Source organism: Giraffa tippelskirchi, chromosome Y, assembly GCF_054371585.1.
Source record: "Giraffa tippelskirchi isolate mGirTip1 chromosome Y, T2T-mGirTip1v1.2.pri, whole genome shotgun sequence".
In the NCBI taxonomy this organism is placed as follows: Eukaryota; Metazoa; Chordata; class Mammalia; order Artiodactyla; family Giraffidae; genus Giraffa; species Giraffa tippelskirchi.
This window is the reverse complement of record NC_137290.1, coordinates 8,655,835-8,662,595: the sequence shown is the minus strand read 5'-3', so window position 1 is coordinate 8,662,595 and position 6,761 is coordinate 8,655,835.

Here is a 6,761-nt window from a genome sequence, read left to right as displayed (position 1 = left end):
TCTGCATTAAAGACTGTAGTGCTTTTCTAAGTAAAAAGTGCAGTTTTGGCAGAAATGTGAACAGATATGCTTTTTGTAAAAAACATAGTGTATGAAAACTTTAATCCTGTGAAGTGTAATATGAAAATAATAATATATTCTTGATACATGTGCAAAATTTGAAACAACCACCTTTAAAAACAGCTTTCATGAGCCTGGGTAATTTCCTACAAATTGGGTGTCATTTTAGTTCCTATTTCATAGGACTCTGGTGAGGGTTACTTGAGCTCGTCCATGTCCAGTGCTCAGCACCACACCTGACGGAAGGAAAGTGCCCAGGAAACCAACCATGACACAGACATTTCAGTGACCACAGAATTGCATTGGAGAGGGATCCAGGTTTAGTTTTCTTGCCTCCAGCACAATAGCTTCCTGCGGATCCTTCAATGTAAAGGAATCCAGGACATTTCAGCGGCCCCACGTGGCCAGTGGCTACCGCACTGGACGCCGCAGATACAGAGCATTTCCGTGGTCACTAAAGGATCTGTGTCAGGATTGGCTTAGACCGCTTGTGCTGTGCTGAGCGCTCAGCCGTGTCCAACTCTTTGCGACCCCATGGACTGTAGCCCGCCAGGCTCCTCTGTCTATGGAATTTTCCAGGCAAGAATACTGGAGTGGGTTGCCATTTCCTTCCCCAGGGATCTTCCTGATCCAGGAATCGAACCCGTGACTCCTGCGTCTCCTGCACTGCAGACAGTTTCTTCACCAACGAGCCACCAGGGAAACCCTGTAGGTCTCTTAGATTATCAGAATGATCCCACACTGTAGCCCCAGAAAGTGAGGCTGTGGGCTTGCTGCTGGGAGAGCCTGAAGGAGCACAGTCTCATGGAGCATCTCATCGGTGGATCTTGGGGACTCTTGGGTCCACGCAGGGCCCTCTGGGCACTTTGAGTCTCACGGTGGCCAGTGCCCTGCCCACAGGACACCTCCTCTGCCTGGGCCAGATTAACCAGTCGGCGACTGCTGATGATAGATAAATGGTAATATGTCCTGAGAGCTTCTGCCTGTCCCACATGGTGCTGAGCACTTTACGGAGATGCTCTCATGGACCTGTCACCAGAGCCCTGTGAAATACGAGCTAATATGATCCCCAATTTATTGGAGAGAAACACACGGCTCAGAGGAGCTTTTTAAAAACACTACCATTTTAAATTTTCTGCCAAATTCCGCACTATGTGCCTGTTTGTGTATTACATTCTTTCAATTCATAGGATTCAAATGTTCATAAAATAGTTCTTTCTTTAAAGCATTTTATCTGTTCACTTTTCTTCACAAACTGTCCTTTTGCCAGAGAGCAGCTTGGTTTTATGTACTGCAGGGGCTGGTACAGAAAATTCTCCAGGTCAGAGGTGGGCAGACTATGACCATCCAGCCCAGAGCCTGTTTGTGTAAATGAGGGCATGTTGACACAGCCACACTCATCCGTAGGCACCGTCTGGGATGCTTTGGGGCAAAAGAGGGGCAGCTGCGACACAGGCCTGATGGCCCAGGATTCCAAAATACCTGCCACACACCCTGGCCAAAAGAGGTGACTGGCCCCAAAATGATTGGAGGCCAAACTGAAATCAATATGGCTGAGGGTGTGAGAATGGTTAGAAAAAGGAGGGAAACTCTTGAACTACCGTGACCCTGAGGCACACTGTAAAAGATATTTTGTGTTTGAGTCCAATACACATGCTATTAACACATACGTGTGTTTCTACCTGTGTGGAATTTCTTCACACTCTAAGCACAAGTTTAGGATTACTACTCCCTCTTACTGAGTTATTACAAATCCTAAAGGATGATGCTCTGACAGTGCTGCACTCAATATGCCAGCAAATTTGGGAAGCTCAGCAGTGGCCTCAGGACTGGAAAAGGTCAGTTTCCATTCCAATCCCAAAGAAAGGCAAAGTCAAAGAGTGTTCAAACTACCACACAATCGCACTCAACTCACACACTAGCAAAGTAATGCTCAAAATTCTCCAAGCTAGGCTTCAGCACTACATGAACTGAGAACTTCCGCATGTTCAAGCTGGATTCCGAAAAGGCAGAGGAAGCAGAGATCAAATTGCTGACATCTGTTGGATCATAGAAAAAGCAAGAGAACTCCAGAAAATATGTACTTCTGCTTCATTGAGTATTCTAAAGCCTTTGTGGGGATCGCAACAAACTGTGGAAAAGTCTTCAGGAGATGGGAATACCAGACTATCTGACCTGCCTCATGAGAAATCTGTATACAGGTCAAGAAGCAGTAGTTAGAGCCAGACATGGGAAAAGGAACTGGTTCAAAACTGGGAAAGCAATACGTCAAGGATGTATATAGCCACACTGCTTCATTAACTTATATGGAGAGTACATCATGCGAAATACCGGGCTGGATGAAGCACAAGCTGAAATCAAGATTGCCGGGAGAGATATCAGTAACCTCAGATATGCGGATAACAACACCCTTATGGCAGAAAGCAAAGAGGAACTACAGAGCCTCTTGATGAAAGTGGAAGAGGAGAGGGACAACGTTGGCTTCAAATTCAACATTCCAAAAACAAAGATCATGGCATCCGGTCCCATCACTTCATGGGAAATAGATGGGGAAACAGTGACAGACTTTGCTTTCTGGTCCCGAGGTTTTGGGGGCGGGAGGGGCAGACCCGGGGACTTTGCAATTTGATGGAGGAGGAGGAGGTACCGGGGCTGCTCTCAACCTGGGAAGCCAGCTGGGTGTCAGGGGTCAGGGAGCAAATGAGCCAAGTAGACCTCAGGAAGTGATGCCGTGGGGGTGTTGTGGGGAGTCTGGGGGGCACTTTGAGGGGTAGGGAGCAAGGCAGGCCCTCTGGACGTGTTTGCAGGTGCGCTGAGATGCATCAGAGGCTTGCAGATGAGAAGGGCACATGGGAAACAGCCTTTGCGCCTCCGGTGGTTCTGTGCACCTGCATGACTGCAGATGGGGGCTGGGAGCGCCCGATTTTGAGGGGCAGACCCTGGGGGAGGTGCCGGAGCGAGGCTGAGGGTGGGCCTGGGTGTCCGCCAGAGGGAAGTTGTGTTGGGGAGGGTGAGGGGTCCCTTCAGTCTGTGGGTCTGCCTTTGTGCCTGTCTGGAGGGTGTGTGTGTGTGTGTGTGTGTGTGTGCCTGTCTGGAGTGTGTGTGTGTGTGTGTGTGTGTGTGTGTGTGCCTGTCTGGAGTGTGTGTGTGTGTGTTTAGGACTGCCTGTGAGGAGTGTGCTCAGTTCTGAGAAGCAGGCCTGCCCACCTGAGTGGTAGGGGTTTCTGAATTTCCCTGGACTTGTCTGCAGGTGTGTTTGTGTCATGAAGCCCTGGTTTCCACAGTCTGCATGTGAAAATGTGTATCACTAACAATTTTCGGTGTGTGTAACTAGTTGACTGTTCCCACTTCTGCACCTGGCTTTTGCACACTTAATGTGTGAGAGTCTGCGGTGGGTCAAAGGATTCTTTAAAAGCCTTAAAGGAAGAGGTTTGACTCTACATTACCAGAGTGTTCTGAGTTTGTGTGTGTATGTAATTATACTTAATTTTCATGTTTAATCATTTAGAGTCCTCGTTTTCATGAGGGGAAAGCTGACAACACTGGAGGTTAAATAACCCCTGAATCAGGAGCTGCAGGTAGAATACAGGGCGCCTGTTTAAAAATGAATGTCATATAAATAATGAATTATCTTCTGGTAGAGTTCAGTTCAGTTGCTCAGTCGTGTCCGATCTTTGCGACCCCATGAATCGCAGCACGCCAGGCCTCCCTGTCCATCACCAACTCCAAGAGTCTACCCAAACCCATGTCCATCAAGTCGGTGATGCCATCCAGCCATCTCATCCTCCGTCATCCCTTTCTCCTCCTGCCCCCAGTCCTTCCCAGCATCAGGGTCTTTTCCAGTGAGTCAAATCTTCACATGAGGTGGCCAAATATTGGCGTTTCAGCTTCAACACCAGTCCTTGCAATGAACACCCAGGACTGATCTCCTTTAGGATGGACTGGTTGGATCTTCTTGCAGGCCAAGGGACTCTCAAGAGTCTTCTCCAACACCACAGTTCAGAAGCATCAATTCTTCGACACTCAGGTTTCTTCACCATCCAACTCTCATATCCATACATGACTTCTGGGAAAACCATAGCCTTGACTAGATGGACCTTTATTGGCAAAGTAATGTCTCTGCTTTTAAATAAGCTATCTCAGTTGGTCATAACTTTCCTTCCAAGAAGTAAGCGTCTTTTACTTTCATGGCTGCAGGCACCATCTGCAGTGATTTTGGAACCCAGAAAAATAAAGTCTTGGCACTGTTTATACCGTTTCCCCATCTATTTCCCATGAAGTGATGGGACCAGATGCCATGATCTTAGTTTTTGGAATGTTAAGTTTTAGGCCAGCATTTTCACTCTCCTCTTTCACTTTCATCAAGAGGCTCTTTTGTTCTTCTTCGCTTTCTGCCATAAGGGTGGTGTCATCTGCATATCTGAGCTTATTGATATTTCTCCCGGCAATCTTGATTCCAGCTTGTGTTTCTTCTAGCCCAGCATTTCTCATGATAGACTCTGCATATAAGTTAAATAAGCAGGGTGACAATAAACAGCCTTGACGTACTCCTTTGCCTATATGGAACCAGTCTGTTGTTCCGTGTCCAATTCTAGCTGTGGCTTCCTGACCTGCATACAGATTTCTCAAGAGACAGGTCAGATGGTCTGGTATTTCCATCTCTTTAAGAATTTCCCAGTTTATTATGATCCATACAGTCAAAGGCTTTGGCATAGTCAATAAAGCAGAGGTAGAAGGTTTTTTGGAACTCTCTTGCTTGTTCAGTGATCCAGCGGATATTGGCAATTTGATCTCTGGTTCCTCTGCCTTTTCTAAAACCAGCTTGAACATCTGGAAGTTCACAGTTCATGTATTGCTGAAGCCTGGCTTGGAGAATTTTGAGCATTATTTTACTAATCTGTGAGATGAGTGCATTTGTGTGATAGTTTGAGCATTCTTTGGCATTGCCTTTCTTTGGGAATGGAATGAAAAGTGCCCTTTTCCAGTCCTGTGGCCACTGCTGAGTTTTCCAGATTTGCTGGCATATTGAGTGTAGCACTTTCACATCATCTTTCAGGATTTGAAATAGCTCAACTGGAATTCCATCATCTCATCATCTCCACTAGCTTTGTTCGTGGTGATGCTTTCTAAGGCCCACTTGACTCCACATTCCAGGATGTCTGGCTCTAGGTGAGTGATCACACCATGGTGCTTATCTGGGCCGTGAAGATCTTTTTTATGCAGTCCTTCTGTACATTCTTGCCACTGCTCCAACTATATCGTGGGACCTGCATATATACTTAGACATCATCCAGCCAAATAAATTTAAAAATATTAGTTTTTAGTAGACACGACCCATGTAGTGTTTGAATATGACGTGTACTAAAAAAAAAAAAAGAAGATCTGTGTGTCTGAAACTGAAATCTCAGTGTGCTGTGTCTTTCTTGTTCCTGTTAAATTTTGAGCTCTCTCAGCTAGTGACTGGCAGGCTGGAATCCCCCGCAGTACTCACCCTCAGACAGGCTGGCACACGTCCTGCCCAAGTTCATGCTGGGGCAGAGGTGAGGACCCCACACTGCGCCTGTGCCGAGCACCCTCCCTGCATGCTGGCCCCTCCCCAGGGCTGTACTGGGGGGTCTGGGACCTGGTCTTTCCCCTTCACCGCAGTCCTGAGGGCAGGACAGATGCCCCCTGTACCTGGACGGCCCCGAGGACAGGGAGGGACAGGCCTGTCTGAAATCCTTGGTCAGGCTGCCTGGTAGCCCTTTGATGGAGCTGAAAGACAGCCCTGGGAATGCTCCTTGGGTGCACTTACTGTGTGCCTACTGTATGCCAGACTCTTGAGGTCCTTTTGATACCCAGTTAGCCGAGCTGCAGCTTCCCGGTCCCAGCACTCGGTGTCACAGGTTTTCTAGTTTTAGAGGGGGGTAAACCCCAGGTACCATGAGCCCTGCCCTTGTCCTTGCCAGGCACCATGACGATCGCTCACCCCAGATCACAAGCTCAGCATTGGAAGGAACCAGCAGACAGGCATTGTCAACATGTCCCCTTGGATATTGGGGACCTGGAGACGTGGGGAGGGGATGGAGCTGTCTGAGTCCACCTGACCTCTGAGTCCAGACCCAGGCCCCCTGGCTCCGCCGCCCAGGCACTGACTGCTCTCTCTCCTGTCTGAAGGCAGGGCCTGCCACGTCATGATGCTGCCTCTGAGCACCATCGAGGACAAGGAGACCAAGGAGGCGCAGATCAAGCCTCCAGAGAAAGGAGGTGAGACACACGTGGGGTGGAAAGTATAGGCCGGTGGGAGTGGGGAGGGTCTAGGGCAAGGGTGATGAGGAGGGGTTGACCCTGGAGACTGGACCAGTCCCAAGTGTCTCCTCGTGTCTCCTCCTGGGGTGGGGGGCCCTGAGGACACCCAGGATGGAAGTCACTGACATCACCTCATGTCAGTGTGTCTGTCACTCCTCTGCTCAGAGTCTGCAGCCTGCAGCAGCTGTCCTCACCTCTCTGTGCCTCAGTTTCCTCATCTCTAAAGCGGGACAATGATAGTATCCATCTCAGAGAGTCATCATGAACGATCAGTTAAGCTAATACGTGTAAAATAGGAGAGTGCCTGGACGTGGCAAGTACTCAGCACATGTTAGTGTCTGTCACTGGCTTCATGATAAACACACTGAGTGTCTCAAGTATGGCAGCTTCAATAAACCCAACTGCTGTCTCTC